This window comes from Pezoporus wallicus, unplaced genomic scaffold (assembly GCF_028554395.1).
Source record: "Pezoporus wallicus isolate ANWC-B61680 ecotype Strahan unplaced genomic scaffold, APGP_CSIRO_Pwel_v1 contig_6783, whole genome shotgun sequence".
Lineage (NCBI taxonomy): Eukaryota > Metazoa > Chordata > Aves > Psittaciformes > Psittacidae > Pezoporus > Pezoporus wallicus.
Genome location: NW_026637555.1, coordinates 1,810,396 through 1,835,954, shown reverse-complemented (window position 1 = coordinate 1,835,954; position 25,559 = coordinate 1,810,396). Strand labels below are relative to the sequence as shown.

Below are 25,559 nucleotides of genomic sequence, written 5' to 3'. Positions count from 1 at the left end.
CAGAAATAAAATCTTAGCTTCTGCACTGGAGGCATTTCTAAGGAAATGCAAAGTTATTGTATTCAATTTTTAAAAGCATCATACAATCTGGCAAGGAATATTCTTATGCTGTTATGAAGGTTCCTTATATATTTCAGATTTCTAGGTATAGATGGGCATGTGCATTAAAGCTATTTTTGGTGAAAGACAATGATCTAATATTGTAACTAGTTACAACTTCAGTAAGCCTGAAAGTGTGTTCAGATAGATGTATAATTAAAGAGTTAATGGAGATATTTTATCAACCCATTTAAGATCTTGTGTGTAATCGACCGTGAATTAATTGTCTCAGAGGCACTTGTTTGACAGTGACCATGTGCAAAATGGTTTCTGTGAGGAATTTAGTACAAATTATTGCCGTAAGTATGGTTGACTCAAGAAAACCTGTGGAGGAGGATAAAGGAAATATACTTCTGGGAGGAAGTTCTGATTTCTCTTCCCATTCCAGATCATTTCACCCTTCAATGTATGCAGGGTCCCCCGTGGTGTAATTGTTCCCTCCTCTGGAACCATCCAGACGGGATCTTTTCCTGTTAGATTACTTTCATTCTGACAGGATTCAGTATTTTTCTCTCATTTTCATTTCTGAATCTGAAACAAAGTTATGGTGTCACTTACGGGAAGAGGTTGAGTAAAATAGGTGTATGTACACACTGAAGAGGCTCTAGTGGAAATCAGTAAAAATACAGATGTATCAGTAGTTTTGGTAACTCCAGCCATCTCTAAGTACAGCCTGATTTTTAAGGACTTTCCTGACCTTTAAAATTTTTCATTCCTTGTGCAGTGATTCCTGTGCAACACAGATAACATGCAACTTATTCCCACTTTTACACAACAAAAAGGGAACAATTACTGATATCCTGCTGTCCTACCAATAGCTTTTTGTCCCAAAGCCTATACTCCTGATCATGTACACTGCTGGTAGTGATTCATTTTTCTTGCACAGAAGGCTTAAATTCTTTTCCTTCCCTGGCTGTTAGATTTGTAGGACTTCTTTTAGGTAAAGCGTGTGGTGAATATCAAAGTAATTAATCTTTACCTTATACTGGGATAACCTCCTTACTCCAGCTATATTTGAGAGATCTTGGCTTTTTTTACAGAAAACTAACTTTGTTTTCATTTAGCCTTTATTTTTCCGGTCCTTCACCTAATAGGATTGGCTTGTGTTAAGCAAAGGATGGTGCAGTCGTAACGTGCTTCTGAAGATGTGTGCATGTGTTCAAGAGGAGGTCAAGTGTTTAATGGAACGTTCCATACAAGAATGAAGTAGAGCTCAAGTAAAACCTCAGTCTAAATGTACTAGTAGTGATCTATCTTCAGTGTTACTGGTTCCTTATCTCCCTGTAATTGTATAAGAAATTCTTTGGGCTGGTAACTATATGTTTCCAAAACTGCAAGGTTAATAACACCTTTTGTTTTAATTGTGTTTCTATTAATAACTTATTATTAGACTGAGAAATTTAGGTAGTTTTAATCCATAGTAACTTCTCAGATTGCTTTACAAATACAACTGGTTTGTATTTTAGAAAGTGAATTAATTTTGGATGGTTAAGATCTTCTATCCTATTAGCTCTCAGTAAGCCCGGTTTCAAGGACAGCACGTGTAACTTGAGGTTTCTATACTAACCTATGCTGTAGTCACTATCATCCCAATTGTACACGTAGAAGGAGGTAAGAATTCACTAATGGCAATGTGCAAAGCATGCCGCTCTGGTGTAATGTGGTTCTCAGACTTAGTCATAGAGCTCCAAACGGCTTCTGTGGCAAGAGCATGCTCGTGTACTGCTGAACCCAGGGGTTCTTCATTCAGTGCAACGACTTCATGGCAATCTCCAGTGGCCGTTTCCTGACTTGTAGCCGCTGAAACTGACCTGTCCGTTCCGCTGGCGCGGGGCGGTGGCGCCTCCGCGGCCTGTAGGTGGCGGTGTTGGGCAGGCTGTGACCGCCGGGCGGGCTGCCTGCCCGGTCCAGCTCTGTAAGAAGGGTTTTCCGCTCCCTCACTGACCGCTTCCCATCTTCTCTTGAGGGTCTGCCGGATTATCCTATGTACTTTGATACCTTAGGTCCCGGAAAGCCGTCCTCCTGAGCTTACACAGGGTCAAGGACTCTTCTGCTGCGCACCCACCAGCGAGGAGGCTGGGGGGACAGAAGGAATTGGGAGGGGACACAGCCAGGATAGCTGACCCCAGCTGAGCCAAGGGGTATCCTGTGCCATATGGTGTGATGCTCAATGTATAAAGCTGGGGGAAGTAGAAAAGGGGATAAAGTTGGGAGAGATAGCATTTGTCTTCCCAAATTATCATAACACGTGATGGAGCCCTGTTTCCCTGGGGATGGCTGAACACATGCCCGACTATGGGAAGTGGTGAACTAATCCCTTGGTTTCTTTGCTTGCATGCACAGCTTCTGCTTTACCTATTAAACTGTCTTTATCTCAACCCAGGAGTTTCTCCCTTGTAGCCTTCCAATTAGTGAGTGAGTGGCTGTGTGGTGCCTAGGTGCCGGCTGGGGTTAAACCACCACAGTCTTGGGTTTTACAAAAAAGAGTTACATGGAAGTGTCTGAATGGCTTCCTGAGCTTCTGCCTGCCCTGTCCATGATTAAGCCTGGTGGATGGTCTGTCAGCTGTAGAAGCTGATCATGAAGAATTAGCCAATGCAGTGCAAGAGTTCACGTTACATAGTGGCTGCAGAGCTCTTTAGCATGTAGCTGTTACACAGTGTACAAGCTGCTTTCATATCTTTTCATTCCTTTTGTCCTGGGTTCAGCAGTAGCAGTCATTTTTCTCCTTCTTAGTAGCTGGTGCAGCTCTGTGTTTTGACTTTAGCCTGACAGCAGCACTTACAGCACACTGATGGTTTTAGTTGTTGCTAAGTAATGCTTACTCCAATCAAGGACTCTTTTAGTCTCTCATGCTCTGCCAGTGAAGAGGAGCATGGGAAGCCAGGAGGAAGCAGAGAACAGGACACCTAACCCAAACTAGCCAAAGGGGTATTCCATACCACAGCTTGTCATGCCCAGTATAGAAACTGGGGGGAATCACCCAGAAGGCCCAGATCACTGCTTGGGTCAGACTGGGTATTGGTTGGTGGATGGTGAGCGGTTGTATTGTGCATTACTCATGATTGTTTTCTTTTCCCCTTTTAGTTTTCTATTGTCTCCCCTTATTATTTCCTTTCTTATTATTGGTGGTAGCAGTAGTAGTTTTGTGTTATACCTTAGTTAGTGAACTGCTCTTCTCTCAACCTGTGGGAGTTCCATTCTGTCAGTTCTCTCCAGCCCTCCGGGAGCAGCGATTGAAAAAGGGGAGGAGTGAATGAGCGGCTGCATGGTTCTGAGTTACTGAGCTTAAGCCATGACACTTTCTAGCCTATAGCTTAGCATCACTTCCAGTTCAGCAAGATCACCTTAGTTGTTTGCTACAAATGATGAAACTTCTCCTGTAAAATCTAAATTTACACTTTAAAAGCTGTACTGAATTAAGATATAAATCCTGGTATAAATTGAAGAATTTCAATTGTGAAGTCATCCATTGATTCTAATTGGGTTTGCGCCAATTCTTAATCTTCTGGCAGCTACTAAGGTGCATGCTTAAAAACAAACAACCCTCCCAAAACAAACAAATAGAACCCCCAAAATCTCCTGAAAACTTGGCTTTCTATCACTTCACCAGTGTTGGACATTTCCAGGGGTTGCCTCCAATAATTTTTTGCAACAGCTCTGTATTTTAGCATGCAATGTGATCTCCCAGAAAGCTTGATTTCTATTTTGCACGTCTTAAGGGTTTTCCCTTTCTCAATTTTTACAAGCTTTGGCATTATTGATGATGATAAAACTGAGAGAACCATTGCTGCATTTATATTTTCAATCACACTTGACTTTTGCCTCTGTGCACATACTTGGCAAGCAGTAGCACATTTTCAAGAGACACTTATGGGTTACTACAGAGTTCTTCCCATGGCCACAGAGCAATGGTTTAAGACTGCTTTGTTTCAGAGCACTGGGTATAATTACTTGGTGACAGGCAGAGCTTAACATGTTTGAACTGTTTAATAGGATGATCTAACTCGAAAGAACTGCAAAAATTACAGAACTTGGTAAGCCAACAGGGCCCCAAGCCTACATTTCAAAGAGGTAGTATGACCTCTCAGCTAGAGCTAGGATGCAGCATGGGAATTCCTATATTTTACAAAGGGGCAAAATTAGTAAGGCACTTTCACATCCAGTTTGAATACCCAGAGGGCACATATGTATTGCAGAAAGTATATGTAACATGTCATGAATATATGTGGAAAAGCCAGCTGGCTCCTTTCCTGGATGCTGGGCAGCCAGGTATCCAGAAAGGTGGGCATTCCTCTAATGAGTAATGTATTCTGCGTGTGTTAGAAGTACTACATACACATGATACATTTGGCCAGTGCCTCTGTGCATTGCTTGAATGCAGTATCTGTCCAGACCAACACCGTGCATGTGAGAGTGATAAAAAGTCACTCGCCACTTGCATGTTTTATTTGCTGGGTGCCCCAGAGGCTGCTACCTGTGACTCTGAACAGGGCATCCAGGCTTCGTGGGATGGCCACAATCATTCATTGTAGAAATCCATCAGAGTGAGAAAAATAGGTTTTGGGAAGGAATTCAGATGGAAGAAAGTAAGCAGGAGGGGTTGCCATTAAAATTAATGGAAGAGGCTTTAAAAATAAATATGGGAATGCTCTGGAGATACATTTTGCAGAGCTACAGGCTTTGTAGCTCCTGCCCCCAGCTCCTGTTTCTGTGGTGCATGCCCAGTCTTCTCTAAGTGGATTGCTTGCAGCCATGGATCACCAAAGGTATAACAGCAGGAATACGGCAAGCATTAGCAGAATTTTGAGTATTCACTTCCAAGGAAAGTATTTTATTCAGGTATCAGAAATCTGATCTTAGGAGGAGAAAAGTAAAAAAAAAAAATAAAAAAAGGGTGGGGGGGGGATGAGGCTCAGAAGCTGTGTGTATTTCATTAGGGGTGAAGCATTGTTCTTGAGAGGACATTTTAAAGAAACAAGTGAGGAAAAATCAAAATCTAAATACAAAACAGAAAGATACTTCAATTACCAGGCTTGGCCAAAAGAAGCTGAATTCAAGGTCTGGGGCATGAAGAAAATCCCTTCTGCAGACCTGCCCCACCACAAAAATAAAAGAGAGAATTTGTCTCTAAAAGCCAGGTATGAGACCCAAGAACAGAAAAGCAGCTGCCAGGACTTGGAATGCTGGCTCATAAACTGCATTTTTATAATGGCTATCCTTACGAAAGATTGAAAGAAGGATTAAAAAAAATAAAACTGATTTAAGCTAAACACAATTAAAGCCAACTTATTATTCCCCTCCTGTCTAACAAAGAATGTTGTGGATTGTGTTCCAGATGCTGGAGAAAAATCAGAATATTGTGTAGCCATTCCTACCTTTCTCGTGAAGGTGAGGTGAGTCTGTGTCAAGGCTTCTCAGAGATACTAACAAACTAACTGCATTATCTAGCACTGATTCTGACTCTGCAGTTTGATTCAAATTTCTCTGGTCAATTCTTTCTCCTTGAATCGGAATGCCAAGTATTGGCCCGCATTGTGTTCATCGTTCATAAGTATTCCCACAGCATAAACCAAACCTGTTTTGTTTAAATGCAAAGAAGTCATGAGATTTCATTACATAACGAACATCGCCTTAGGTTATGTGTGAAAGTTACTGTAATGTATTCCAAACTTTTAATATTCCTGTCTAGTGTTTCTTATTATACTCTTTTTTGTTTGTTTGAAGTGAAAGAGATTATCTGTACTCAAAAGTAAAATGTCAGAATATCCCCCTATACAAAGGTTATGGGACTGAGCCATACTTCTTCCACAGAAAAAATAACTTTTGAACAAAAGCCTTCACTGTGTTGTTAGTTCAGATTCTCTTACTTGTCTTGCACTGCTGTTAAGATGAAATGGGTAATATTACCTTCGGTAGTCAGAGGGAAGGTGGCAGATTGAGATGTAGCCAAAAAATAGCAGAATTGGGAAAATATGATGTTAGCCAAGGAACTTATTTTCTTGTAGCAGTGAGAACAGCAGCTCTCGCAGAGAAACTAGTCCCAGACCTTTGGCAAAATTAGGATTCTGAAAGAAGTTGCAGAGTAGTTTCCAACAGCAGTGTGACTCAGGATTCATGTAAGGTTGGAAGTTCTATTTAAGTGTGGCAGCCTGACAAAAGGTCTTTTTGGTTTTGATCTCCCAGTAAATTTAGTGATGAAGCTCTTTAATGTTTTTTTAGGTCCATGTAAAAATAACTTAATTGGGTTGGAGTCTACATTACAGCGACTTCTGCCTTGTTCTGTTCTAGTTTTCTGACCCTAATTTCCTACTTCCTCATTTGGTTTTAATTGGACCTGTTCATGAGAAAAGCCTTCCCCATAAGGCATAAATGTTGTGTGTGGGAGAATTACTTGTAGATGTTTGTTCTGTGAATTGGAATAACAAACTATTCTAAGAGTGCTTTGGGTTTGAAAGCTCCTTTGGCCAATGGCAGCAAGTCTGAACCTTTTATTTCATTATTATTCATTTTTCAGTTAATCCCACTGTGCAATTTGAGATAATCTATTTGCTGTGGGGTCTGGCTTTTTTTTTTTTTCCCTTTGGCAGAAATGCAAGAACCTTCTTGTCCACCAAATGCATGTGCATGCTATGGACTTGTGTTACTGACATGTCTGTACATTAACTGAAGCTCTGAATGAATGCTTTTGAATAACACGCTCTGTGAAAACATCTGTGGTATTTCATAAATGTGTTTAGAAATTATAATGCAAATTATCCTCAGTCTTGAATCAGAGATGTGAAGTGTGTTATGTTCTGCATGTGAAAGACTCAGTGGTACTGAATTCTATATGGCTGTTCTTTGGTTGCATCTGTGCAGGCTGTTGCTGATACTTTTGGCTATAGATGTTAATAGTCAGTAGCATTTTATTCCAGGGGGTTGTGTTTACTTTTAATTCTTATTAGGAGTTTGTCATTTCCAGCACAAGAGCATGTTCTTTCCAAATCTAACAGTTTACTTTTGTTCAGTTTATGATTAAACTTTCAGGAATCCTTCACAGGATTTAAAAACTGTTTTTTAGTTTGCTTTGTCAGCAAACTGAGTTTTGGCTTTGCTAAGGTTATGACTAAAGAATGGAATTTAATCACCTTATATTGTCTTTGAATTCTGATTTGAATCTCTTTTACACAAACCCGTAGTAATTGTGTTGGGTGATATATGTCTATGTTATTGACATTCCCAGATACATAAGCTGTGTTCATTCAGTGAACAGAAATATCTGATTGAGCTGCTTTTGTGATACAGCAAGTTTTTAAGGCTCCCTTCAAAGGTGATGCTGTGGAACTTCTAGCCATTGACTTATTTATGATGTTAATGTTGTGGTAATGTTGGCTTCAGGCAAGGGACTTTTCAAATCCTCTGGCTGCTGAACAGCACAGGGAATCAGTGCTCCCAGGTCCCTTAGCTACTTGTGGAAATCAAGTTTCATGTATGAACTGAACTGTAAGGATAGATACTTGCTTGGACCATCATTTCAATTAAATGGACACCTTTAGCACAGAAGAGCACAAAAAATAATACAGAAAACTTCTGGAATTATATTAAGAGACAGATATCTGCAAAATACGTGGATACCTCCACAGGAAAATGTTTGTGGATCTGGGTGAAGATCACATATCAAAATAACTAAAAATAGTTACAAAACTATGAATTCTCTAGAAGAGAATAGTTTGGTTTTCAGATTCTAATCTGAAGCCTATTGCAATAAAAGAACTTTGACTCCATAGAGTATCATGCTTGGGATAATTTTGGGGAGCTTTCTTTTCATTGACTAGTCCAAGGAGCCTCAATAAAGTCTGCAGAATTAGTCATTTAGTGCCTTTAGGGATGAAGTAGTGAAAAACATCCTGAAAAAGTAAACTAAATGGAATAGTAGTTGTATTTTGAGTGAGTAACAAGAGTTTATGTTTAAGTAGAATCTTCTGCATGGAATTTTTTAAAACAGGGAATGCCTGTTCCTGCAAAATCAGTCATACCCAGTGAAAACATTTCAGTACCAAGGACTGGAGAATGTAGTTTCTTTTGCCTTCATCCTCACAAAGCTCTCTCTTATCATGTGATCATGCTTGCTAGTGATTCTTGGTGAAATCAGATGATGAGTATGAAAGAGCAGACTTGGAATTTTACATATTCTACAACATCAGGCATTGGAAAGCTAACAAAGCTCTTTTCAACAGAGTTGTTAGATTGTTACATAAATTGTTGCTTTTCCATCTTCACACTATATTACATCTAGTCTTCTGTAAATCTGCTTGCTTATTGCTTTTTTAATCACTGCATTTCTCAGCTCTGAGTTACAGCTAGCCTGATGGTTTTAGGAGGGGCATGAATTGTTACAAACACAGGTGGTTTGGGTTCGTTTCCAAAGTAAAAATTAGTAACTAAGTGTTGGCAGCTGCATCCACCACTTTATATGTATTTAAATCTATTTTATGGTAAGAGTTTCTTGTTCCAGATATAAGGGTGGGAAGTGCAGCTATACCATGTAATCTAATCAGCCTTTCAGAGTTCACAGTAGCAATCAAGTCCTGGAAAGAATGTTTTGATGAGAACAAAGCTGCTGAGGAATTCTCCTGAGTTTTGTTAGAATGATGACTTGGAATCGATACGCCAAAATCTGTGACAAGTCTGTAAAACTCAAAAGAAGACTTATTAATATGGTTATAGTGCTTTGTGGATTTTATGTAACGCTGCTTTTCATGGACTGCACAGGTAGATCATGCAGGGCAGTCTCCTGTTGTGCTTTTGCACTGACAGCATGCTGATCACAAGGCAGGGGAGTGTTTACAAGTGTTGCTATCCTTCAGAGAGTTTGAATAGTCAAACTAGTGGCAAGTCTACTCTACCCTCTAATGAATGTTGGTCTATAGTGTGATAATTCCCAAATAAATTGCTTCACTGACCCTGCTCATGGTCTTCTTCAGGGCGCCCCATTTAAGTCTCCAGCTATCACCTTTCTCAGTATAGAGTTCCATAGCACACTTATTCCAATCTGAGGCCTTAGGCTCTAAACCTCTGTTGTTCTTTGCAATATCTTTTAACAGGTCAGGTCAACACCTGCAGTTCCAGTTCCTGCAGCATTATAGTGCACGGTTTGTTCCTGAAAAACAATGTATTATTTAAACTGAAACACTTTAGAGAAAGCATTTTTCAAAAGAGCAATCAGTCTGGCATGTCTCTACACCCACCTTGCTCAAGTTAACAGTTGACATCTACAGTCCTGTGCTATGTCAAGTGTTTTGAACAAAGTGGAATCACTCCTTCAACTCTCCTGACTAGGGATAAAATACGGGAAGACTTACCTCCTCTTTTACTGTTATCACTATGTTTTAATATCTTAAATGTTCTCATTTCCTGAAGGATACAAATTCAATAAGTGTTGCAGTAATGTTCTCAGAAACTTCTTGTCCCTGAGGGGAGGGATGTGGCCTTAAGGTTGTCTTATGCTCTCAAATTTAATTTAATTTTATGCAGATATCAGGCAGATACTTCTTTATTTAAGATTCTAATACACTTATATGTTTAAAAAATATTAAAGACAGAGATGATTTAATAGCAAGGAATCAGTAGACTGTATCACTGATTTCTTTCAAATCATGTGGGTTTTATCAGTCTTTATCACAGATTTTGAATCAGCAGACCCATTGGTGGGTTCTGAAATTGTCTTGAGAAATTGCAGTCTCTCTTTCGTTTGTTCTTGAAGCTTTTTCTAAATAAGTTATCCATTTTTAAAAGCTTGCACTTACTGTTTCAAGGGATCCTTTGCTTTGTAAGTCATGTTACAGAGCTGGTTGTAATGGGCCTTTGATATACCCTTAAAAATTGACAGGAATGCTGTTGTGCAATGACATATTTGACAGCTTCTCCTAATTAAAAAAAGGGAAACCAAGCCCCTGTCGGACATGAAAGTGTGTAATGTCTGCAATGTTCGCCAGGGGAAAAAACATAAAGAAAGTGCAATTGCAAGGCAGAATTGGAGACTTTCTTCGGGAGTCAGGGGAAGTTCCCCCCATGTGAAGAGATTCAGCTTTTGAACAGCTTAACTCCACTTTTTCTCCTGTCCAACTCTCCGCAGTTGGTTTTGCAGATGTAGTCTTAGATAAATGATCACGTAACCATAAAATATAGTGTAGAGATGAGGAACTTAGACACAGTAGGGTGTGACATCATGGAAATTAATTCACTGTTCAAAAAAGTAGTTTTATCTGTCTCTGTATCCTCTGTGCAAGGGAGACTGGCTAATGTGGCATTGCTGTGGCTAAATCACTTTCAGTCCTTGAGCTAGTTGATGTTATTTTTTTTAGGTTAATTCATCCATCGTTAGGCCAAAAAGCAGACAGCATTGAAAGCAAACTGTAAGAACAGAACTTAAGCAAAACCAGTGGAAAATAATGAGCAATTAAATGTACCTCCCAAGTAAAGAGAATCTGCCCCACTGCTGGGTACTGAAAGTGATCATTCCCATGCATCAACCATGGAGGCTGGGGTTCTCTCTGGATTTTCTTTGTGTGTTTGCTTCTCTTGTTTTAGCTTCTGAAACACTTAATGTATTTTATTTCTATAAAATTACTTGTGATCTATGGCCTTGCTTATAAATACACTGTGGTAGCACCTAGCCACACATAAGCCCTCCATGGGTGTTCAGTAGATGCTGTGATGTTCTCCTGGGCATGAGGCTTTCGTAAGTCCTTCCCTCAGTTCCAGTCTCTCTACTGTGGAATGTTCTGCAGAGCCAGAGTTGAGTCCTTCCAGTTGGATGACTGACTCAGGTTCCAGTGCAGGTAATATGTTTAAATTTCAACAAAACTTTGCACCAGAAAAAGAGAGGGCATGGTAAAAGGGCAAACTGCCATCACTGTAACTGGAGTCTTTTTCTTTGAACAACTTTGGAAGTGCCTGTCATGTTAAGTTCTTCATGTGCAGTTTCTTTTTTTCCTCAAAGGGTACATGATGATGCTCCTGAAAATAAGCAACCTTCCAGTGGCTTTAGAGCAAAATAATTTTCACATATATCTCCTTCAGTGGGTTACATTTATCAGCTTTCCAATCTCTTTTCAAGATGAAAGGTGAAACAGTCTAAGTTGACACAAAGAAATAAAGTCTATCTTGTCTTTGAACTGTCTGCCAAGGAAGTAATAGGCTCATGAGGTTTACCTGTGCAACGCTGAGTTGTGCTGAGAACAGCAGCTTTTAATGAAACATACGAAAATATTTGAAATTTAGATGTATTTGGGGATGGAGAAAGAAAAGGATTTTTGTTTGAACAAACTGTAATTCTGAAATGCTTCTAAGTATTCACCTAGTAATGCCATTAATATCCCAGAGCTAGTTCTATATATCTGTGTCCCTTGTTATTCTAGAAGTCATTGCTTCTAATTTGAAAAATAATTTTAATAACCCTAAAATTTAGCTTTAACTTCTTCAAAGAGGCCATATGTGGTTTTTAACTACTTGCTCCTGGGCAACTTCAGTCTTTCCACATTCATTTTCCAAATTCACAGGCTGGTATGTAACTTCATATGTGAAGCCATTCCTATTGATTTCAGAAAGAATATTCATACAAAGAAAGTATGTATATGGATGTTTGTAGGATCGAAGCACCATGAAAAACAAAACAGGAAGGTAAATGTCATTATAGAATCATAGAATAATTAGGGTTGAAAAGGACCTTAAGATCATCTAGTTCCAACCCCCCTGCCTTGGGCAGGGACACCTTACGCTAAATCATATCACCTAAGGCCTCGTCCAACCTGGTCTTGAACACTGCCAGGGTTGGAGCATTCAGAACCTCCCTGGGCAACCCATTCCAGTGCCTCACCACCCTAACAGGAAAAAATTTCCTTCTTATATCCAATCTAACCTTCCCCTGTTTAAGTTTTAACCCGTTACTCCTTGTCCTGTCACTACAGTCCCTAATGAAGAGTCCCTCCCCAGCATCCCTATAGCCCACCTTCAGATACTGGAAGGCTGCTATGAGGTCTCCATGCAGCTTCCCTTCTCCAGGCTGAACAGCCCCAACTTTCTCAGCCTGTCTCCATACGGGAGGTGCTCCAGCCCCTGATCATCCTCGTGGCCCTTCTCTGGACTTGTTCCAACAGTTCCATGTCCTTTTTGTGTTGAGGACACCAGAACTGCACACAATGCTCCAGGTGAGGTCTCACAAGAGCAGAGCAGAGGGGCAGGATCACCTCCTTCAACCTGCTGGTCACGCTCCTTTTGATGCAGCCCAGGATACGGTTGGCTTTCTGGGCTGCGAGCGCACACTGAATCTGGCTCATGTTCATTTTCTCATTGACCAACACCCCCAAGTCCTTCTCCACAGGGCTGCTCTGAATCTCTTCTCTGCCCAACCTGTAGCTGTGCCTGGGATTGCTCCGACGCAGGTGTAGGACCTTGCACTTGGCATGGTTAAACTTCATGAGGTTGGCATCAGCCCACTTCACAAGTGTGTCGAGGTCCCTCTGGATGGCATTCCTTCCCTCCAGGGTATCAACTGAACCACACAGCTTGGTGTCATTGGCAAACTCAACTTATAATCAAGGTCATCCAGTAGTTCTGCACTGATGTATCCTATGCATAGATGCATGATATGATGTATCATTAATGCATAGAAAGATTTACTAAATTATGTATTTGGAAAAGATAAGAGCTGTCTCAGAATATTTGAAAGCATCATATATGAAAGCATTATATAATGGGAACTCATAATAAGAAATCTAGAATATTTTTTGTGGAACTTTCAGCTGTACAGTAGAGTTAATTCCAACCTGTACTAAATACATACAATAAACAGCCACAGAGGAACAAAATATCCAATTTGATAGGTAAATCAGGAGCGCAAGTAGATCACAAAGATTGAGAAGCACAGAAGTCAAAGTTCTTACCAAGGAAACTTCCTAAGCAGTGAAAAATTCCACTATGTCTTGTACTAAAGAAGCAGCACAGGGAAGTGTTTGAGGTAGATTACTTATACTGGGATTGGCATTCATATATCCGGGATCCATAAGGTGAAGTTACTTAATAATTATGAAAAAGAGCTTCCTTTTCCCACTCCTTCCTTCTCTTTTCCGATCTCTATTCCAAAAGTAGCAGTTAAAAACACACAGTACTTTTAAGAAAACATCTATATGTATTATAGCAGACTGCATGTCCATCACACAGAAAGCCCTAAATAGTTACAACTTGGGTTCTGCTGTGCTTAATCAGATGACAAAAGGGCATGCAGATTTAACATAATGCCAGAAACGTATGTGTGCTCTACCAAACAAGGCTCCTTTTACAGGGGAAAAATGAGCCTCCACACGTGGCATTTATGATACTTAAACCATACTGAAAGCTGATCTCTCCTGCTCTTCAATGAGGTGCTGTTTTTTATTCTTGCATCACATCATTATAACACATAGCAGATACCAACCCGTTATTTCAGGTGTTCCATTAGACACCCGGTGTCTCCATTTCAGTCCCCTACAGTCACTCTTGAGTCATCCTGCAGCTGATGTGAACCAGAAGTCTGACAAAAGCTTTTTTAATCATGGCAGTTCTAATTAGTTCTTCAGTTTACAATCAAATCTACTTACAACAGGTAATTTTAGTTCTGTATGACTTATTCCTAAGCTATCTTGCTTTCTCTTTATGGAAGACTACTAAGATTTCTCAAAAATTGTAGTATTATAAATGTTCCTAGACTAAGCTGCTTTGTGATTAACAAACCTGCTCCAATTAGCTGAAGTCTGAAATCTTTTTTCCATTTATGAACTCAAAAGGCTTCATGCAAGAGGGACACACAACAGTATGGATCTCTTGAGTTTCCCTAATACATCTCAGAAATCTTGTGAATGAAAAACTGTTTGCAGCCTCACAAGGTGTGACAAGCATTCTAACATATGGTGGCCGCATTACTTTGCCAGGCCCAGAAGCAGCACAGCGCAGAGTGAAGCTGTACCAAAAAGAGTATTTCTTAAAGGATTATCATGATTCTGTTGTCTTCATCCTTCTAAGACTCATCTTTCTTCTCGCTTGTTTACAGGCATCCAGATCCATGAGAAGAAAGAAGTGTTGAAATAATATTCAGCATTAATGACATCTGTTGTAATTTAAGACCATTCTAGTGTACAATTTTGAAAACAATTACTGCCTATCTTTTTGCAGTAGCTTAAACATAGCTGAGGACCGTCTCCATGCATGTACTTCCCCCTATCTACTCTTCACCCTAAACCAGTTTTTCTGTGCCTGCGGACAGTTGATGAAATAATGTGTAGACAATATCTTTTTAAACCAGGCATGCACATATTCAGATATATGCCAGCAAAGCAGAGAGGAACAAACAGGATTAATTAAACTTAAATTAATTAAAGGTTAGTCTAATTTTTATTTAGTTGAAAGTGGAGACTCATATGGGAACATGCACGATAAATCCAAGAAATTCTGCATTAGGATTAGCTGATTCTTGGACTGAAACATGTGGAAAAGCCAGAATGCCTCAAACGTCTCACTGTCTCACAAGCAGTTGTTTTATGTTTTGATCAAAGCAGTTATAAAGTACTTTTTTGCTTTGCTGCATTTTGTTCTGACTTAAATGTGTTCACGCAGAACAGCCCTAGGGCATGCAGGATTTGGACCTAGTGAGGATTTTAATGACTCTGGGGGAAGTCAGGAAAGATTCTGTTATTTTTCCAATAAGTTTTGAATTAAGTCTCAGTGGAAACTTCTATTCTGGGCATCCCTACACATCTGAATTTTACTGTTCCTTCATTTCTGTCAGTGCAGCTGAAGGCTATCTTCCTTCAAGGGTTGAGGAAATGGTTATAGTCTGTATTCACCACCTCTGTGTTTGGAGACTTGTGTGGGATCCAAGCTCAAGAAAGATACTGATGATTCTACACAGACCCCCAGCTATTGCTTGGGGTCCTGAAGTATTTAACATACAGACAGGGCCTGAGACCTGTGTTTGTTCAGCCTGGAGCAGAGGCTGTCTTAGCGACCTCATGGGCGGTTATGCAGAAAACAGACTATGGTTCTTCTTGGAGGCACACAGATTGCCAGCAACAGATACAGGTTACAGTAGGGAAAACTGACCAGATAGAAGGAGAAAATTCTTCCAAATGAGTGTTCAGTCCCTGGAATAGAGCCTGAGTAATGGAAAATTGGAGATTTTCAAAATTCAACTGGACAAGGTCCTGAACAACCTGATCTAAACTTAAAGCTTTCTCTAATTTGGAAGTTAGCCATGAAATTGGACCAGATGATCTTCAGATGTCCTCTAGAAGTATGTACTATTGTATAATTCTAACTTGAGCAATGCATGATAAAGCATCCTTCTACTGATCAGATTCTGCATGTAATCCTACAGATGGCTACATAAACACAGCTGTAGGGACAGTAAACTGAGAGATGAAAAACAGGTCAGGATGGAAAGGGAGAAAAGTAGTTGTCTAAGGAAGCCTCCTACCTAGGCTTCGATGCTGGCCACATCAGAAGCAGGAGTGTATCATCAGGATCTCCTCTCCTTGTATTTGTCCTGTTCTGCTTTATGCCAAGAGCACCACCACACCATTAACAGTTTGTAGATCACTTTCTTATTAGACACCGTATGGGAACAAGAGATCAGACAAAGATCACCCTCTGCAGTACTAATTCCTTAAATCTAGCTTGCAGTAGAGGGACTGAAAGCTCTACATAGACAATCAAGAATAGAGTGATTATCGGTGCACAGAGGCCAGGCTGATCAGCATCAAAAGTCCATGTCCCAGCTTCAGTACAAAAAAAAAAAAAAAAAGAAATCAAAATCTTAATCTTTGCTTCCGATAGAATCACGGCAAGGAAACATCTATCACATCAGGATTTACATCTTAATTAAAGGGGCAGCAATGTGTAATCCTATAGGTCTGCATTTGAAAGAAAGAGAAGAAATACTGCAGTAATCACATTTCAGAAGGGAAGAAAGCACATATGGAATGCACATGTAGGTAAGTATGTGGGAGGCTGATTGATAGTCTTAAAGAAATAAGAAAATAACTGGGAAAAAAAAAAACATTGTAACCTCTAAAACCAATTCTCAATATGAATCTTAATTTTACTTGTTTTTTTTAAAGGTAATAAAGGGTGTCTGTTCAGCCTTTAGGTCAGTCTTGGACTTTAAGCTAGGGTTCAATGCAGGACTTGTGGAGTCTTCTTGTAAGTAGACTCATAGAACAGTTAGGGTTGCAAAGGACCTTAAGATCATCCAGTTCCAACCCCACTGCCATGGGCAGGGACACCTCACACTAAACCACGTCACCCAAGGCTCTGTCCAACCTGGCCTTGAAAAGGTAGTAACAGGACTCACCAAAAAGCCTACAGTGTGATGGTTGTGCAGATGCTTTTAGACTAACCTGTCAGTTAATTAGGTCCAGATCATTCATGACTACACATCATTCCCATATGGGCACTTCTCTATGAGTATGACAAATACATCTCTATAATCAAACCCAGAAATTTTTGTTGTCAGTGAGGCATTTCTCACAGGAACTTGATTTAACCATTGTGGGGGACTTTGCCTGTCTTGCAATAAGGACAATGCCAGAGTGTAGTTGCTTTATCTGTTGGAAGATGCAGAGTGAGAATGCCAAGACGTAGATGGTCAAACAGATGCAGTGAAAGCAGCACATCATGTTTATTGTAACTGCTGCTTCAGTAGCATTACAGAAAAATCTCCTCTCCGGGATTTTTGTTGAATAGTGTCTCTCAACCGTAAACTTCCTCCTTTATGTTGACTGAGCTGCCATTTTCCATGAAACTGTAACTGAAATACAAAATTATTTTATTACAGCTTTGAGGTGAACTTACTATCTGTAGGAGGGAGGGACTGTGTAGAAAGCTATTTAGTTAGGTAATATGTACAGTTTTTTAATTTGGCACAATTCTGAAATTCCAAGCACTTTTGTTTACTTCCTACAGAAAGCAAACTCTTGCATTTTAGTTAAGTGCTGTGAGTGTTTGAACCCTTCAAACCTTCAGCTGCTTCACAACCACTTTGTGTAGATGGCTGGATGAGTTATAATCTTAGCTATACTTATATGCCTACAAGTTCAGTATAAGCAGGTCATCAGGCAGCTGCAACTTCATTCACCCCATCAGCCAGTATCTGTAATCATTTAAGGGCGCCTGCCTGTTTCTACCAAAATCCTCTGGTGAACCAGGATTTTTTTTTGGGTGGGAAAAGACAGAATTGTGTATATGTGTAAGGAATTAAGAGGAAAACAAATGTGTACAATTCAGTTGAAAAGCTCATTTAAAAAAAAATGCAAATCCATAAGATGTCAGGTTTCTTTTAATCTGTTTTCATAGAATTCATGGGTTTGTGTTCGTATTGCTGATACCGATGCTCTGAGCAATGTCGCTTAGGATTTCCTCCCCACCTCAATGTGTAAGGCTTTTTTTTTTTTTTTTTTTTGTGATATTTAGCCTTGAACAAGATCTCGCTTGATAGAAGTAGGCTTGATAAAGCAGTGGACAGCAGAACTGGTTTTGTCTGTATTGTTTAGAAAAGAACGTTTTGGTGGATGCATATGGATTAGGAAATATGGAAGTTTGACAGAGAAATTAAAAATTTCCAGAGGAATTTTTCAAGAAAAGGAAGTTCTGATGTCTTGTACAACACAAGATGTTCCTGTGGCTTCTAAGTGAAAACCGAGCTTGATAAACATCTTACGGCTGTTTCCCATAAATGAGATCTGCAAACAGTAGAATCCTCAGGTGGTGAAACAGATGAAGCATGAAACGTGGCATGAGAACAATTTTGCACAAACAGGAGAACACTTGAAAAACCCAAGTTGACTAACTTCTGAATGTTCTGGGCAGCTGATGTCCCAGCCTGTACTTTTGGATAACCCTGTGGTAAAAGCACTATTGAAGAGGCTGCTTAAGAAAAAAAAAAATCACACCTTATTTGGACCAGATAAGAAAAAACACACTTAATGTTGGCAGTTGTGCAAAAGAAGTCGTTGAAAGATTGTACTGAATTTCTGCTGTAGCAAAGGCGACAGATGCTGGAGGCCTCTCTGATCCAGATGCTGTAGCTGTGCCATGTTCTTTCTTTACCAGCACTGTTTGAAGATAAGGAAAGGGCAGTTTGGAATTAGTGTTTCTTCCAAGAGACAGTGTTTGGTTTGGAATTTATATTTTTTGCACAGTGAGACAGGCAAGGTAGAAGCAGTTTGGAAACAGGCACTGCCTTTTGGAAAAAAAAATTACTTGATAATCTTGCTTATGTGTGGAAATAAAGGCCTTGAGAACTATTTATGAAGACAATGCATGTGCCTGGCAAAAAAAAAGTTTACTCAGCTTGCTCTGTGATATTTAGGAGAAGACATCTGTAACATCAATGAAACAATCATTACAGTAAAATGTCCTCCTTTGGAATCCTTTGCTTGGGTGGCATAGTCCTGTGTCTTAAGCCAGAAAGGCCCAGTGCCCACATTGTCATCTTCTCTGCTAGACATACGGTGAAACAGCATGTCTGATTCACACGCTGGCCTTAAGAATATGCGAGATCATACATCAACAAAGTTGATGTTTGGGGTTGGATGCGGACAACTAGAATGTGCATTTTGATATTAATACCAGATGTTGCAGTATTGAGACATTTCTGAGCGTGTCAGCATGGTGAATGTTGTGTACATTATTTTATTTTCTGAGACTGTCTTTTCCCAAGATTCTTGCATGGAATGTCCATTGACAGTGAGTTGCTAATCAAATACCTGATGCCCCTTGATTAGTTTTCCTTAGGTTTCTACCTAATGCTTCAGTTCCGCAATTCAGTAATGGTAATAATATGGCAACTTTTCTTTAAATCCGGTTGAAAGCATGCAGAACCAACCATCCAAAGCAAGACCAACATTGTTTCAGGACAACCAATACATGCCTGAATGCACAGGTAGCCATAATCAAAGGAAAGAGCTATTCAAATCTATATGCCTTAGTTCTGCTCTAAATCACCACCAGAACAAACTTAATGTGGGCATGCTACTCTCCATATAGTATGGTGGTGTTTTGCACACTCCTGTTTTGTTCTGGTAGGCCACAGGTGACCAATTCCTTGAAAATGCTCACAGAGATACAGTGGCAGTTCCACTGAAAGACATTGATTTCCGTATGTTCTCTAGGGTGACCAGAGCACTTATAATTTAAATTGTTCCTTGGAGAGAAACACAGCTTAGGGCTGGTTCCGTAGGGATCTTAACATGGACCTTGCTTTTGGTTTGTTCTTGAGTTAGCATATGCAGTAAAAAAGCCTTAATAATTTGCCCAAGAATCTGTAATGAGAAAGTAGCAGAATCAGGACTATGATCTGGAAGTTACTGAACTCTGATGCAGGATTTCCTGTCCTTGAGCTTTCTTTTTTCTTCTGTGCTCCTCCAAATACAGATTTAAATTATCCAATCTGCTTAAACTCCGCTTGAATGTTAATTAAATTAATGTTAATTAAAGAAAAACCTTAGGAGCTGGCACAGGTGTTCTGAATGCTTTAATTCATCATCAGGTTTGTATAAAGAAAGTTTTTACGTTTAAGAATTCAAATGCTTAGGTTCAGTCTGGTTCTTAATTGTAGTGTCTTAAAAACACTGAAAACATGACCCTTAGCTGACCCATGACTATCCAAATTGACACCAGAAGGAGCTGCAAGCTGGCTTCATTGTGAAATTCATTGTGGAATTTTCTTCTGTGATAGATAGAAGAAAGTGAAGGTTTAAAAACCATCTATTTTGGGAACTGCATCTTAGTGATATCAGAATTTCATAAACACATGCATAGTTCCAGGAACCTTCTAAAAGAGCCTCTGAGCTTTGAATTTTACATCTGCTTTACTCCAGTTCTGTAGTTCACCTAACACACTAGTCATTCAATACACTTTATATTGCTACAATAGTTTGTACATTTATTTTTTAATGACAGAAGTCTCCTACTCTTTTTACATCTACATTGAAAGTATTTGCATAGCTAATGGTAAGTGGAGGCAGCTTTTGAGCAATATAAATAGCCAGGCCTGGAATGCTAAAGAGAAGCACAGTGAGATACTGAAGCTTTTCCAAATTGTTTGGTCAATTCTTTAAAGGGTTGAAGGGACTAACTGGAAAAAGAAGATGGCTAAATCAAAATTAACTATGAAAATAAAAATTAAAATCATTTAACTGATTGCAATAAACAGTTCCTGGACAAGTACAGCAAAATTACTGTTCATGAAGCACATAAGCACTAACTTAAAGGAGAGCTGGTTCACATTCTGAGAAACAGCTCTAACAAAAATAAGTACTTAATAAGTGTGATTTGCTGTCTAATGGAATATCCATTATAACTACTAAAAAGAAAACTCATCTTCTCTAAGATTATGACATTGTTTAACATACTGGCCCTTTAGCGTCTAAATGATCCTGTCTGTACAGGATATTAAAATATTCATAGGAAAAATGGAGTTTGTGGAAGACTTTGAATCAACTTATTGTTAAGGGGCTAAAACTTCAGCACTTGCAAGTTGATACAATCCTGTTTATGTTGATAGAGACATCTGCAGGAAGTTTCGATTGAGATATCTGTTTACTGGTGACATGAATGATAGCACATGGCAAAGATGCTTAGATGCTTGAAGAAACTCAGAGGGGCAGGAGTTTTTAGATGGGCTTATGTATCTACCTCATTTCTAAAAATGGTGTATATAGGAAATGGCAAAGCAACCTACTCTGTTATAAAATGGATAAGGATCATATTGAAATAAATGGGAACACTAAGCTAGATGATCTAGATATGGGGAGGGGTATTCAGTGTGCATACTAGTAGGACTCCAGGCTAAAAGCCAGCAAGAGCCCAAGGATCCAGTGAGGTGTTTCCCATGGCAGAACAGGAGCTGAGACTTGAACCTCATCCCAAATCTGTGTTGAAGCTCAACTGTGCTACTGACTGTCAGCATGGGTCACTCAACTACAGAGATATCTTGGGGTTTCACATCAATGCATGTCTGTCTGGTAAACCACTTCTGAAAATCTTGGAAGTCAAAATACTTTATAAAGTATGCTTTTAAACTAAATTTGCCAAGATACTAGTGCAAGGTAAACAGAAAATTCAGTATGTTTTGTTTAACTTGCTTAATGTATTTCAAGACTCTCAATTCTGACATTTCTTTGTAGCATAAAGCTCTCCAGATCAGGTTATATGTTCCCCATTTTAGATCCCTACAATAGTGAAAACAGACGTCTCCAAACTCATCTGTTAACACTATTGCTTGATTACTATTCCAGTAGATTGCAAGCTGGGGGGTTAAAGATTTAATGTTCATATGGCTAAATTTGTTCCTTTTCTAGCAATAACTTTCAGCTATTTTATTCAGTCATACTCAGCCTGAATTTTACTCTTATAAAGACACACAATTTTGTCATCTTAAATCACCTTGAAACAAATTGTCATGGTTGTCCTCAGTAATCTTTCACAGCCAAGTTATTGTTGCATAGCTGCTCTGAAAATCAGCTCCTAAAAGCAACATCTGAAGTATGGGTGAAAGATGGTACCATTGGGAACATCTTTCAGGCTGGAGAGCTGGGTAGCCAAAAGTATTCAGGATGGATCTAGTAAGAACATATCCCAGAATTGTGGCCACGTTTGATTTTATTTTGGTCCTAAAAAGAGTATTATAATGTAACACTAATTCTTTTCTTGTAGCAAGAGAAATTCTTACAACCATTTTCTGTTGAGTTGTGGTTTGTGAGAGGCTTAGATGTCAAACATGCGGATTTTAAAAACACCAAAAGCATTTCGTTTAGTCGCTGCTGGCATAATGTGCTGGCACATTATCCCAGCAGCTTCACAGAATCATAGAATAGTTAGGGTTGGAAAGGACCTTAAAATCATCTAGTTCCACCCCCCTGCCATGAGCAGGGATGCCTCACAGTAGACCATGTTGCCCAAGGCTCTGTCCAGCCTGGCCTTGAACAATTCCAGGGGTGGGGCATCCACAGCTTCCCTGGGCAATCCATTCCAGTGCCTCACCACCCTCACAGTAAACAACTTCATGTTAAGTTTCTCATCGACCAACATAGTCAAGTCCTTCTCTGCACGGCTGCTGTGAATCTTTTCTTTGCCCAACCTGTAGCTGTGCCTGGGATTGCCCTGACTCAGGTGCAGGACCTTCTGCTTGGCATGGTTAAACTTCATGAGGTTGGTATTGGCCCAGCTCATAAGCGTGTCAAGATCCCCCTGGATGGCATTCCTTCCAGATGCTCTATGCTTCTTAGGCAGGAAAAAACAATTCAGTTCAGTGTTTAATAAATAGTTGGAAGATATAATAAATACCATTTAGCACATTTTAAAGCCCATGAGGAATGATGTAAGTCATCACAGTTTAGCCAAGAGAAACATCTTCTGCCTGTATGATAAAATAACCTCCCACTCATATATCTGGTAGACACCAGCGTGTTACAAAAAAAAAAATACCAACAACCCAACTTTAGTAAGGGTAAAGATAACTGAAGGAATAAATTAAGGGTCTATTTTAATTTGTGTAGAATTCTTTATAAAAGTGAAACATCTTTCCTGGTGAAGTCAATTAAAAATCAGTTTCCTTTCCTCCTACATGCCTTATTTTGCTATCCCTTTACTGACATAACAGGAGAAGGATCTACAGAACATCAGGAAATGAGACAGGAGCTCTGCTCAAGAAATAGTCACCCAACTCTGCAGGAAGATGTAGCCCCTTCTCACTCTCATCTTTGACAGCCATCTGTATCTCTGACATGAAAGCCTTTTACCAGGCCCAGCCAACGAGTCAGAGGTGGAACTGCTGATGGAGACCGGTGTCTTCACAGCACTTAACCATGCACATGGGTACCTTTGCTGCAATCTAAGGCTGTGTTGTACTTCCTTTTGGGAACACAAGGAAGAAAGAATGGCTTTCTGTCCAAGGCCTTTGCATCTGACAACTGCAGTCAGGTCTCCTTCCTCTCCGTCATAGGCTAAGACCCTTAAATTCTTCCAAACCTCCCTTCTACATTGCTTTCCAGACTTCTGATCATTTATTATTCTTATTGCTAACAATTTCAGTTAACAACTGAATAATGAACTTTTATTAATGAGAACTAAAATGAGAGCTATGCGACTGACAGAATTAGAGCAGAATTATATATAAATGGTTTTACATGAAATAGAGTGAGAATGGGAACTTATTTGTTGGTCCAAAAGTAAACACAAATGTCCTCAAAATAATACCCCAGATGAGTAGTGCTGAGTACAGCTAACTATGCTAGTGTTACATGTCGAAAGCCCATTATTTCTAACTTCTGCAAGTAATCTTTTTTTTTTTTCCCTATGGTTTATCACAATTTAAGAGTAGTTTCTTAAAAGAAAACGGGCTATGAAAAAGAAATGGGGCTGTGGAACTGATGGACAGGGGTAGAGCAGTTGACATCATCTACCTGGACTTGTGCAAAGCGTTCAACACTGTCCCACACGACATCCTTGTCCCTAAATTGGAGAGACATCAATTTGATGGATGGACCACTCAGTGGATAAAGAACTGGCTGGATGGCCGCACGCAAAGTGTTGTGGTCAATGGCTCAATGTCCGGCTGGAGACCAGTAATGAGTGGTGTCCCTCAGGGATCGGTGTTGGGACTGGTCTTGTTTAACATCTTTGTCAGTGACATGGACAGTGGGATTGAGTGCGCCCTCAGCAAGTTTGCCCATGACACCAAGCTGTGTGGTTTGGTTGATACCCTGGAGGGAAGGAATGCCATCCAGAGGGACCTCGACACACTTGTGAGGTGGGCTGATGCCAACCTCATGAAGTTTAACCATGACAAGTGCAAGGTCCTACACCTGGGTCGGAGCAATCCCAGGCACAGCTACAGGATGGGCAGAGAAGAGATTCAGAGCAGCCCAAGGAGAAGGACTTGGGGGTGTTGGTCAATGAAAAAATGAACATGAGCCAGATTCAGTGTGCGCTCACAGCCCAGAAAGCAACCGTATCCTGGGCTGCATCAAAAGGAGCGTGACCAGCAGGTCCAAGGAGGTGATCCTGCCCCTCTGCTCTGCTCTTGTGAGACCTCACCTGGAGCATTGTGTGCAGTTCTGGTGTCCTTAACATAAAAAGGACATGGAACTGTTGGAACAAGTCCAGAGGAGGCCACGAGGATGATCAGGGGACTGAAGCACCTCCTGTATGAAGACAGGCTGAGAAAGTTGGGGCTGTTCAGCCTGGAGAAGAGAAGGCTGCGTGGAGACCTCATAGCAGCCTTCCAGTATCTGAAGGTGGGCTATAGGGATGCTGTGGAGGGACTCTTCATTAGGGACTGTAGTGACAGGACAAGGGGTAACAGGTTCAAACTTAAACAGGGGAAGTTTAGATTGGATATAAGGAAGAAGTTCTTTACTGTCAGGGTGGTGAGGCCCTGGAATGGGTTGCCCAGGAAGTTGTGAATGCTCCATCCCTGGCAGTGTTCAAGGCCAGGTTGTACAGAGCCTTGGGTGACATGGTTTAGTGTGAGGTTTAGTGTTGACCCAACCCCCCCATGGCAGGGGGGTTGGGTCTAGATAATTTTAAGGTCCTTTCCAACCCTAACTATTCTATGATTCTATGAAAAGTGTTTTGTATATCATTTTTGGAAAACTGGATTTCAGATAAGCTTAACATCTAGTTACAAATTAACAATAGGCAAAGTGAGTCCCTAAGAATGAAGGAATATTAATAGTGACATAAACATATGGAATTAAGTAAAGTTAGTCTCGTGGCCACTAATTATTCCCAGACACAACAATGGTAGTTTGACTCCAGAACCCATCGCATGCAACTTTCTGGTATATGGTTTATAGATTTATTTGGAGATATCTACAGTGAACTTTAGATATTTTATTTTTTCCTCTTCTGGGTTTGATATAACAGTTATTTATCATTTTCTTTCTACTGCTGTATTCCTGATGGGCTGATTTTTTGCATTAACTGCTTGTGGTACATTGGCACAATGTTTTCAGCTGCTGTGCAGAGTCCCTAACCCAAACTATTTGAAAGTGGCATTCACATAGAGAAATGTTGGATTTTTTTTTTTTTTTATTGAGGAATGGGCACAACAGTAACACCCATAGCCCACCTCTCAAGGGATAAATCTACCTTCATGCCAAAGAAAGAACCCAGTTTGAGGGGTTTTGTTGGGGTGTTTTCCAGTGAACATTTAAAATAGAGTGAAAACTGCACGTGATTCTGGGGAAGGTGTGAATCCATCTTCAAATTAAACATCTGAATTGAATTCATGTGGGAGAAGACAGTAGAAATAGAACCACAGAGTTAAGCAGTTCATCTAAAAGCTGAATTGTGTCAGATGAGAAAGCACTGACAGTCCTGTCAGCACTGGAATGTATCTGCAGTTCCAAGGAGAAAAAATAGTACAATGACTGAAGCTGAAG

The 25,559-nt window shown here is 40.0% G+C and overlaps 1 long non-coding RNA gene across 2 annotated transcripts in view; it reads left to right on the top strand.

Annotated features, from left to right (window-relative positions):
- Positions 1-25,559, top strand: part of LOC130597656 (uncharacterized) — a 135,337-nt gene that overhangs the window by 36,143 nt on the left and 73,635 nt on the right. The window contains exon 1 of one of the 2 annotated variants that reach the window (XR_008971836.1): positions 1,197-1,335. The exons of the other annotated variant lie outside the window; for it this stretch is intronic. This is a non-coding gene — a long non-coding RNA (uncharacterized LOC130597656). Of the gene's footprint in view, positions 1-1,196; positions 1,336-25,559 lie in introns of those variants that run through there. 2 annotated transcript variants of the gene reach the window in all.